This window comes from Durio zibethinus, chromosome 3 (genome assembly GCF_047325235.1).
Source record: "Durio zibethinus cultivar Kanyao isolate XHJ-2024 chromosome 3, ASM4732523v1, whole genome shotgun sequence".
Taxonomy (NCBI): Eukaryota; Viridiplantae; Streptophyta; class Magnoliopsida; order Malvales; family Malvaceae; genus Durio; species Durio zibethinus.
In genome coordinates this window covers 7,173,585-7,185,908 of record NC_143164.1, presented here as the reverse complement: position 1 = coordinate 7,185,908, position 12,324 = coordinate 7,173,585, and the positions used below count along the sequence as shown (strand labels likewise).

General features: G+C 33.3%; 1 pseudogene across 1 annotated transcript; it reads right to left on the bottom strand.

Annotated features, from left to right (window-relative positions):
- Nucleotides 1–1,006: 1,006 nt before the first annotated feature.
- On the bottom strand, nt 1,007–10,527 carry LOC111298179 (uncharacterized; annotated as a pseudogene). The gene is made up of 16 exons (XR_016340902.1): nt 10,109–10,527; nt 9,879–10,004; nt 8,883–9,050; nt 8,475–8,768; nt 8,066–8,121; nt 7,554–7,647; nt 7,223–7,435; nt 6,560–6,619; nt 5,580–5,659; nt 5,117–5,442; nt 4,925–5,016; nt 4,707–4,836; nt 2,316–3,064; nt 1,916–2,223; nt 1,423–1,590; nt 1,007–1,310 (listed from the first exon to the last, which is right to left on the bottom strand). The product of XR_016340902.1 is annotated as an uncharacterized LOC111298179 (transcript).
- Between the last annotated feature and the right edge of the window lie 1,797 nt (nt 10,528–12,324).

Sequence of the window (12,324 nt, the reverse complement as noted above, 5' to 3'; positions counted from 1 at the left end):
TTATCCTTTCAGCATTGAGCTAGACCTAAATGGCAGGTATAACACAATGAGAATTTATACATGGAGGCAATGAGTCTAGGAGAAAGACACCGCATTGTAAACCTGAAATCAAGATGTCTAGCCAGCTACTTCCGAGAAATATTGGCACCTGCTTTAAAATCCAGGGCAAGGGCAATTAGCAGGACAACACTCACCAAAATTTCAAAAGGAGGACCAAAGCCCCACAGTGAATGAAATAATCACTAATCAGTAAGCAAAGAGATTTACTCCCTGGAAAAAGGGTGGAAATATAAAAAATAATAAATAATAAAATACTACGAAATAATCATCCCATGCAAGCAGAAGAATGACCTAAATGGAAATAATGTTTTTGTATAGTACCCCAAGAACTAGTTTCTAATTTCTATCCTCTATCCTATAAATGAAAGTTATATACATGACTTCTTCTAATTTACACCTATCCTATGGGATCAAACTAGAATTTTAAATTTATAATAGGTGAATTAGGTATTTTATGACTTTTAGGGTCCAATTGTTGGGCTCTCATTCACTTTTAACATCCTTGTGTCATTCTAAAGGTATACATATCCAAACATCAAAAGTTCCCATCAAATAAAACGAATTTATAAACATATAAATTACCCCCAAATGACCACCTACGATAGTAAATTATAACCCTTACACATTGCAATGAGAAGTATCAACAAACCTATAACAAGGAATTTGATTCAAAGAGTTTCATGACAGACAATATATGCAGAACATGAGATTTTTCTATTTTAAGATAGCTAAACGAACAAAAAACTGCATTATTATATATCTCATTTAAATAATGACTCAATGTTGCTTATTATTATCACTATATCACTAAAGAATAGTTATTGACTATATGCGTTACAATGAGAATGGATGGAATCACATCCTAGATTAAGATATCAACTCTACCACCTTTCACATAATTCAGGCATGTTAGCAAGACTTAAAGGTGGGCAAAAAATGACCGCTGTTTTCAAATAAATACTACCATTCATCATCTGCTGAATAACAATTTCTTTCTCTCAGCAGCCGAGTTTTCAACATTCCCTCATCCATTTAAATATCCATAGCAGCTGTTTGAAGCGAAGGACCTTACACCAAGTTACAAGCTTACCATATCTATTTTGTTAGTTTTACTCAATCATGATTTTCTGAAGCTAGCATCAGCTGTTGGATGATAACTTTCCATTAAAGTTAAATTGACACAAAAATGAAATATCTTCAGGTGATACATTAGTCTACCAGTACTCAAGTAATGCCGGGCACCTCGTGTCCTGTACAAAAACAACTTGTAATTAAACAGGACTACTGCAAGGGATGTGCTGATCATGAACAATGAAGTACTAACATTTGCAAGTATGTAATTTGAAATAAAAGTTTGTGTACCTCCGTCTCTTTGTGAAGCCCATGCCTGCTGATAAGCGGGAAGCTTCCGATCTTGAAATACACCCCAACGTAGAAATATATTCATGGAATGCAGCACTGTTCAGTGCCAAGTATAATCTTGAAGGGACTATAGACCTAATGATGTTGAAAAGACATGATTTTACATCCCTGTATTGCAAACGCCAAAACTAATTTAGGTAAGTATAAAGACAACACCAATAATGAAATTTTGAAACATGCTTTTTTAACAAGATGAGTGAACCAAAATCTGTTTCAGACAAAGCACATTAGATAACTGCCTAAATCATACATCTATAAAGGTTCTACTTATCCAAGGTAATTCTTCATTCCATCCTAGGCAACCAAAACAGAAATTGTAAATGATAAATAGTAAACATGAAATTTGATCTGTGATCTGCCAATGTCAAAATGCTCAACTCATATGCAAGTAATACATCCAAGTGTGGCTTCAAGGGAAATGACCATTCCGCACCTTTTCACGGCTAGCTCATGGTTTGATGGGCTCATGTCCAAAACCTTTCCATCAACTGAATTCCTGCTTGCTCTAGCATCATGTCCAAACAATCTACCGAGTACCATTGTACTAGTTGAGGAAGCCAGCATCTCCTGGCTCAAATCCACCCTAAGCTCAAAACCCATGTTTGATCCTATAGTATCAATTTCTTTAGCATACAAGCAAAATCCATGTTGTGAAACTGTGTTAGCCATCTGCAGCTGTTCATCACACCAGCTAAATGCATCTGAATTCTCAGAAGGGAGCATTAACAGCTCCAAAGAATCCTGCAAAGTAGCTAATTAGTATCAAAGATAACAGGCATAAACTCAATAAGAAAGGGTCTCTGAATAAAAACACAATACTATTCATCACTTACTTGCATCTGGCACTTGGAAAGCAATTGGTCAGCTTGTGAAATTAGATCACTCATTCTAGAAGTAAGTTTTAAAATTTTAAGAGCATCTATTGGCTCTAACTCAGCATAATGTTTTATATCAGCATGACTGTCACGAAGTTTTTTCCATGATTCTTGTACTAAATCAGTCACCCCCTGGTTATTAAATTTCCCCAAGGAAAAGGATCTTTTGTTGAAATTCATGCAGCCGCATTCATCCATCACTGGATGCCCACTTGATACAACCTCATCATACTCATTTTGAGAATGCTCCACCACCTCTTCAGGAGATGCTTCTGCAGTAATACTGCATGTGCCGCCTAACATCTCTGAAGTTTTAACTAATTTATGTATAAATTTACCAGGGTCATTTGATTCAACTGGCAAAAGGTCCTCTGTGAACTTGCAACTCACTGAAACTTCCATTGTTTCAGCAACATTTACATTAGACACAGCTGTAGAAGACAGCTCCATTCCATCACCAATTTCAGTCTCAGGAACATACGACACATCCACAGAATTGCAAGTTTCCACTTGTAAATTATTTTCTGTTTCCAAGCCTTGGAAGCCCCTGTCCTTATGTTTCTCCACTTCAGAACAAAGTAGCTCATCTATTAATGGCCTTATGCAATTTGAACAATGAGATAGTAGTCTGCAATCTTTTTCGATGAATAATTCACGGTTGACATTCTTGTCTGAAACTACAGAAGGTTGTTTATTAAAGTCCTCATCTGTGGAATCAGAAGACATTACAACATCAAGTTTCCTCCAATGAGTTCTCCAAGATAAAGAAACTGGGGTGCCTAAAGAATTGTAAAAGTCATGTGCAGCATAAGAAGGGTTTATGAATTCATTGCAAGCGTGAATGGAGATATTACTGCTTAACATTACTCCCTTCTTTGCCTCTATACTGTCTATCTCATTATTATGATCTCCAATCCATTTGGCACTTTGTTATTTTCAAGTTCTTCCTCCATCTCCTCCGTTAAAGTTGAATTTTCCTCCATCAAGGACAATGTCTTAGCAAATTTCCTTCTCAACTAATTCTGATAACTGAGATGGGAAATCGCAAGGTATTATAGTTGTTAGTACTAAATGACCCGCCTCTATATCAAACAGCAGCAAGCCATAAGGCTTCTGCAGTTTCCTATCTGGATTGCCAATGGGTGTTAAAACAAAGTGCAAATATATAATACAAAAAATCTTTCTTTGCAAAAGACACTAAACAAGCAATGACTTCAAAAACAAATACTAAACCTGGGAATCACATCCTTGAAAAAGATCTGTTGTGATTTTCTCAAGCACAAGAAGCATTTGAAATTGGACTGGCTATAAAAAAATATAATCCAATTGGTTCCCAAAAGCACTAGAAGTCACATAATAATTTCCAAAAAATAAAACAAAATGATAACAGAAATCCTTTTACAAAAAGTATGACATATCAAAACCTTGAATGTAATGCCGCTCTTTTTCTTCCATGAGGTTTTCTCATATACACAACTGGAATATCTATAACTACAATGCACACTTATTATTTATAAATGCAGTCATCTATAACAAAGTGAATCTGCAAATAAAATTCAGAGCAACATGGTAATGTTCACTCAAAAAAAGTTGCATGCTGCCCACTGCGTTTCGGGAAAACTTAAGGTTAAATATGGTATGGGAACCAATCTTAAGATGTTCCTAACAAGGGGCAGCGCGAGGCTATGGGAACCAATCTATCCCCTTTTGCCCTTTCGTGCAAAGAACATGACATCTGTCTTATCACTAGAAAAATGCGTGAAAATATCCAAGAACAGATATCCACACTAGATCAAACCAGTCCACTTGAGGAAGTAACACTAAGCCATAAGTCCATAACCACAAAGTCTGATGAGAAGTTTTCTAGTGAATTTATCTATTAAAAATATTGACATCAACACTTGAATTACATCTAGTGTACATCATCATAAACCAAAAAATCTGTTACTTAGGGTTTTTATTTGCTCATGTATCAGGGACCTACTGAGATTACCCAAATCAAAGTGAATATAATTTTTAGATGGTTAATATTTACTTCAAATGATATTTGGCTTTTTGCATAAGCACATACATGTCAAGTGAATTTTACTTTGGAGCTCATTCCTTATATTTTCTTACATGGTGATTTATTAAGATTTGCAAAAATCTTGGCAGATTAAACAATCTTGAGAAACATATTGAATATTAAAGCTCCTTCATTTTGTTTCTCTAACATTTTTCATGGTCTCTTCTAAAAGCATTGTACTAACATGTAAATTTCAGAAACAAGAATAAATGTACCATGCAAACATGTATGGCTGTGCTTAGCAAAAATTTAAAAAACATGTATGGCTGTGTTGCGCTATTAACCTTTTTGATATTGTTTGCTCTGGCACCAAAACTGGAGATGCATGATGGTTTTCCGGATATCACCTTTACAACATTTAATTAATTGCTCTAGCAAATGTGGTTGAATGGTGGCTTTCTCTGCTGCACAGACCTGTAGCAAAAAAATATAAGATAAACATGAAAAGGAAAGGATTTTTGTAATTTGAAAGAGTTCAAAAAGAAGGCACTGAAGCTTATACCATATAAATATAGTGAAGCAGCTCTTCTTGTGATGGCATTGTGAAACATAACTCTAGCCTGTCCAAGTTGTCCGGCAGAACAAGATTGTTACCTGAGAATTACCAGCACAACATGGAGTTACAAGGAAATACATCAAGCTATAAAGTATCAAGAAAAAAAAGATAACTGTTTCAACCATAAAGCCATCTTACTATTACTAGTCAGTATCACAGGCCCTTTTGCTTTTTCAGCAATTTGCTTTACAGCAGCAGCAAAACCACGATCTTCAGGAAAACTGATATCTACATCCTCGAAGAGAATCAAAGCTTTAGCTTTAGCTTGACCAATGCCAGTCTCACTATCATTACAGACACGTTTTCCAGAGGCTCCATGGGCACAAAATGGATCTTCCTCATCGGATATTGGTATCACCTCTATCACCTCATTATCAAATTGTTGCACTGCTTCACTATTAGATAAAGGTCCTGCAAATTTCATCACATGCTTGCTAAGTGAATCTACAGGATTTTCTAGCGACCTGCAACAAGTATACTTTACAATTAAGGACAGATAATTACATTAGTAAAGCTTGAATTCTGCTAGATGATTCAATTGGCAATAGAATGATCATAAAAATAAGGTGTAAGAATGATGCTGAAGCTATAAGACACGAACCCCGTAAGGCAGTGTGATTTTAACGCCTCTCCAAATTTTTGCTTCACAACAGCTCCATTTCGATAGTCTGATGCATTGGACTAACAAAATAATAGAATAGAGGAATTCACTTTCACTCAATGGATTATTCTTTTAGCATTAAATTACAGACACTAAAGTTTTATTGAAATAATATTAACTATATTGACTGCATAAAAGGATGCCTTGTAATCACAGAGGAATATAACTAAGCTATATGGTATTGCAAGGGCAGTGGTTGTATGCAAGGACAGTGGTTGTATCTTAGTTCTATTTTTTGGAGTGTAATAAGTAGTAGAAGTAAATTAATGAGTCTTTTAACAAAGGGGAAAGCATGCTAAAACATTTAGGACTTTTGAAATATGAATTGACCTTTTAACAAAAAAAATGATACAAGGAAAGAAAAAACCAGAAGAAACCCTTCACACTTTTCAACTTATAGCTAGAAAATTTCATTGTTCAGTCCTATGTAATTATATTTTAAAGAACTGGCATAAATACAAGCCTTGGAACAAATCAGTATCAAAAGCACAATAGATTTAATTGCAGCATGAATTTAAAGATATAGGACAAGTAGACTGTTTTATAATCATGTAACTTTATCACTTTTAGTTGAAATCTTCCAGAACATCCAAGGTATGAATAAGTCCAAAGTCAGACTCATCCAAGTTTCCAATGATTTAGAAAAAAAGGAGAGACGAATCTTTGTCTCAGTTGCAAGACATGTTAATAACTAAGAGCATTTAAACTTGCAAACTAAAGAATCAACATAGAGCCTTAACTTCATAACAAACTGAGAGTCCATTTAATTCACAGGCAGACTTCAAATATTATGCCAAAAAGCCCTAGTGATTATATGCATTTTCATGCCAGGATAAATACCATTTGGATATGGCCACAACTAATGCTGGACAAATAAATTGTAAAACATTTCAACAAGAATCTAAAAGTTTAGTAGCAACCTCCAGAACTTTAAATCCTTGTTCCTTTGCACAAGCATGGATAGCTGCAGACTTCCCACTCTGCAACATGAGTAAAAATACCTTTAACTACCAATAAAAAACAAAAGCATATGTACCAAACATAACTTGAAACAAAATACAGAATGCTCTCCAACAAAGCAACCATTTAAGAGAAAGAATTGGAACAGAGTTCCAATTTAATATAAGCAAGAGAGTTCTCTTAAACCTTATACAATCTCAAGACTGAAACCTTTGCAGGTGTAACTACATTTGATGTTGTGAGTACATCAACTTTATACAATCTCAAGACTCAAACCTTTGCAGGTGTAACTACATTTAATGTTGTGAGTGAATCAACTTAATGTCAAGTACCTAGTTCCATTTTCTGGAAAAGAAAAATCTTAAATCAACCCAAGAGACACCAGTAAACCTTGTAGCCAAGAAACATACCATCAAGGGCTAGCAGCACATAGAACAAAGAATTCAGCCAATATTAAAGGAAATATCAACTGTAACATGTATTAACACTTGATAAAGAGATAATAATTCATTCAAAGCCAACCATGACAGTTCATTATGTGAATAACAAAAACGTACAGCACAAAAGTTAACTCCAAAGCGCGCAAACATGTGTTAAACTTTAGCCAAAACTTTTATGTATACCCCAATTGGTCCAGTAACTAAGAGAACATTCTTCAGGCTATCCCCTCCATCTGTGTTTTCTGAATCAAAATCACTTTCGCAAAAATCATCATCATCTTCCTGCATGTTGCTTTTACCATTGTTATTGAAGACTTTGATTGCTTGAAAACTTCTCTCACGCCAGAGATGCAACCATTCACTCATAAACTTCACCGATTCAGCATTGCCACACACCTGAAAAGCACATTAAAGGAAAAAAAATAAAAATATGAAATATAATATTACATCCCTCTACCCATCTCCCCTTTAGTATCAATAGCAGTTCAGAACAGACAAGCTAATAACATCTCACCTCTCTGGCATTTTTTGGCTGGTATTTATCAGTCCATAAGCTATTATCAAGCTGGATACTGCAGCCATGATAACATGGCACAAATCCGCAACCACTGATATAATGAAAAGGATCTTGCTTAGCAGAATGACAGACTTACATATGCAAAGGCAGAATCCATTATAGCAAGCAGCAATTTTTTTTGCATAAATAAACTAAATTATTATTAGTATGGCACCATTGACCTTAACCATAAAAGCAAGGCTTTAACAAGTTAGTGGGTACTAACTGGACTAGTTCCATTTGATTAGCAAGTATCAACATTATTAAGGTGCAAATCCTATTTCTAACATAAATCTATTCTGCATACTTCAAATTGAATAATTTCAGAAACTACAGTAGCAAACGAGATTCTTTTAATGCACACATAAAGTATTTGTAACAACAGACATATTAAGATAATCCTAAATTAACATATCTGAAAAGGAAGTTTAAAAGCAGGGCACAAAAGTTTTAATTCACAAAACTCCAACCTTTCTTTAAGTAGTCTACTCTGTTGTTCAAACTCTGAACTTTCCACATTATCAGCCTGCACAGAAAGGACAGCAACTTAAGCTACTTGACCATCCTGGCCAAAAAAAAAAAATTATTATGGTGACAAATAAATCAAAGAACATTCAAAGTTACGTAAAAAGCTGACAAGCCTTTGGCTCACAGGCAAGTGGGACATCTTTAAAAGCATGAGAAAGGAGGTATCTGTTAGATTCCACTTGAAGTAATTGCCAAACTTAAATGTTTGTGGGGGTTGGTTGTCTAGGATTCCCATTGTTCAGGGGAAAAAAAAGAGTTACAGAACTAGAACAAAAAATAACGGTAACAGGAACTCCCTTGAAAATAAATTTAAAGAAAAGAAAGGTTATAAGATAAAATTACAACACATACCCCTTCTGAGCCCTTTAACTGCTGATAACTTTTCAATTGCTCATCTACTAGCAGAGCAGGTACTGCCATTGATGTCCCAAGTAAGCCATTATCTTGAATAATGCATTGATCTGACAACTTGTTTTGAACAAATGATGCATCAGAGAAATGTGAAACACCAGGAAAGTTGCCAAGACATAATGCCCCGACACAACTTTCAAAAACGGATGTGAATAGGCCTTCAAGATTGCAATCCGTATCAATGGAGGTTTTCTCAAAAAAAGTCCAACCTTGCCAATCAAGAACTACATCATTCTGCATGAGAAAGTTTGAGTGTCATTCCAGATAAGAAAGAACATTTATAGAAGTTCAAATTCAAAACCAGAAAATATAATACATTTGGACATGGTTGAGTCAATAATGCCATACCTGAGTTCTTTCAAATACATGAATAGGACCAATATTAATGCCTTTGTTACTTCTGTCAAACAAGCAACCATTTTCCCCTAATTCAGCAGTCTCCTGGCTCTTTTTTCCCGCTTTCAATGATGTGAAAAATGGATGAATTTGCCTTCCGGCAAACATTCGTGAATTTTCCTGGTCAAGAATAAAAAGACACTTTCAGTTACAATTTAAATGTCAAATATCATATTAAATGCTGTTAGTTAAATTAACACATCTTGAACTTAGATACTGTTGCTAGTAGTACAAGCTGATGCTAACCTTTTTGGATGGGGGAATGGGGCAGATGAGTTTCTGAAAAAAATAAAAAGGAAAATAGCAGCTTCCTGTGTTGCAAGGAAAACCCTAGCAGTCTCTCCACATTAATTGTGGTCCAGGAAATTGGGAGAGAAATAAGATCTTCACTAGGCTGTAATAGTGAAGGTTGCCTATCATCCGGCCTAGTCTCATAATTAGGCACATCCTGCCCAATGACATCATGCTGGGCATTATTTAAGCTCCAAGAGCTTCATCACAAGCTATGCCACATCATCAACTACCTCCAACCGAACAGCATATGACCTTCATCACCTATTGTTACCCTAGCATCTTCCTTTCAGTAAATTAGAATCACCAACCACCAGTAACTATGTTCGATTATATTCTTTCCCGAATCCTGATTTTTACGCATCCCAGTGTTTCTAAAAAAACCCTAAACACAAACTAATATTCTACCATGGACTTTTTTCTTTTAATTTGTTGGAACTATTTTTATATTACTGCATTACCACTAAATCTTTCAGCATTGGAACATGATATCTGCTCTTCAACATCTAACACAACGTTCTCCATCAACATCAACCCGTAAAAAAGAAAAAAGAAATAGCCAACAAACTGCTAATGCAAGCTTCCCAGAGTTAGTACAATGGTAAACAAAAACCATACTAAAACTTCCCAAAAAAAGTAGAAAGCATAATCACTAACATCAGCTGTCAACTTTGCCTCCAATCTCAAATTAGGGATTGGTGGCGGTGATGCATCTTCACTCTCTATCAAATTATTCATCCCATTCTTCTTCGGTGTAGTTTTCATTGGCGATTTCTCCTTCGCCTGCTCATTGAAAATCACATCGAAATTTTAAAAACAAAAACTATCAAACAACTTCTCCATTTTATTTAATCGGTTAAATTAACTAAAATTTAACTCAATTAAACCTTTTTAGAAGCTCGATTCTGAGGAACTGATTTCCCTTTCCGTTTTCTCCCCTTCTTCTCGCCTTGACTACCGCAGAACTCTTCATCTTCGCCGTCGTTATTGTCATCCTCACCCGTCTTAGCCTTCTGGTCAACCTTTGGTTCAATCTCTGGAGATTTGTGCGGGAACAGGGTTGACTGGACCAATCTCCGCCGCACGATCCTCCGTTCCCACTTGTCGGCGCCATTGACCATCACCACTTCCGGCACTTTCTTCTCAGCTGGTTTGTCCACGTAAGTAAGGTTTATCCGATCCTTATTTAGGGATTTGGGGTTTTTGAGTGATTTAAGACTTGAGCCTTTTTTCTGCTTTCGGATTTTCGGACGTTATCTAAGGAGTAAGAGAGAGAGAGTTGGAAGGAAACACGGACTCTCTTCCCGCGCCTTGCGGGTAAAAAGAAATAAATAAATAAAACGCATCCTTATTTACAAGAGACCGTGTGGTTAATATTACTGAAATCTAATTTTACCTGGAATTAAATACTTAATTAATTAACTAAAGTTTTTTTAATTTAATTTTCTAATTTTAAAATTTTTTAAGTATCTACTTTTTAGTTTTTGGGATTACGATGAAGTTCAAATCTTTAATTTTAAAGTCTATTCTATTACCACTAAACTAAAAATTTATTATTATCACTTGATTTATAATACATATAACCCATAATATCCTTTATTATAATACTACAATTAGTTAATTATAAAAAAAATTTATGTAAAATCAGCTACTTAAAAATATAAATTTTACATAAATTTTTTATATACCTCTTATAATAATGAATTATAATTGATTAATTGCATTAATTGTAAGTGACATATTTGAGTTAATATTATGAATTATTCTTAAATTATAATAAAATATTTAATATGATATATGAATTTAAAAATTTATAATATGATATCTTAATTATGAATATATTAATTAATGTGATACTAATTTTTAATGTATGTAAATTCAAATAATTATATATGACAAATAAATTATCCTTCAATTATCACAATAATTAACATATTTTAAATTTAAATATCACATAAATATTTTATTGTAATTTAAAAATTATTCTATTCATATCATTAACTCTTAATAATTTTTTATGCCTATAGGTGATACAATCACTAAAGTTTGTAGCCTTTGCTTGGTTGCAACTTTAATATTTTCTTTCAAAGGTAAATAAATTTATTGGTTTTTATTTAAATATTAATGCTAATTATTTTATCAAAAAGTGAACGAAAATATTATAAGATCACGTGTAAAAATAATAAACATTATAACTATAATCAAAACAATACTCAACGTAGTATATACATGTGAGATAAATATTAATTAGAATAAGTTAATTAACAACCCAACATTTTGTGTTTTGATTTGTTTAAAATGCGATATTTTATTTAACCAAAAATTAAATTTGCTTACAATATTAAGTAAATTTTCAATTTTAACCTTAAGCTCCATTTGGATTAGCGTAAGATTAATTACGATGAGATTAAAAATAATAATAAAAATTATTGTAGTTGCAATTAAAAAATATTACTCTAACTATAATTAAAAAAAATTAATAAAAAATTTATGCTGATTTAAATTTATTAGAGTTGATATTTGGATTCAATTGAAAGTACGATAAATTTAATAACATTGCATGGAAGATATAATGAAATTCAAACGAAGGATTTAGTTTAACGTAATTGTTAAAAGTAGTTTTTACATTTAAAAATTAATTTTGACCAAATCTCAATATTAAATAACAGTAAAAACATTACTTTTAGTCTAAAAATTTGATTTTCAAATTCAAACTTAAAACTCCTCAACGTGTGTTTTTATGATAAACAAATGTATTTAGGATAAAAATTTATTATATTGTTGTTATATTTAAACATTTCAATTACTCAACATCTTTTCATAATTATATCAAATTCTTAAAATTTATAAGTATATTTTATAAATTTATTTTATAAATTTATAAGAGGTAACACCTTATAACCGAGCAATTGTTCTACTGAGGTTGTTAAGAGATAAAATAAAGGGTATTTTGGTTGGTTTGAGTAATTAAAATGATAGATTTTATTGTAGTTTGTTTTTTTAATAGTAAAACAATTATTTACATTGCCTACAGCGGCAAGAAAATGACTTGAATTGAAGGATTCTATTATATTTGATTCCACGCACAACTTGATTTATATTA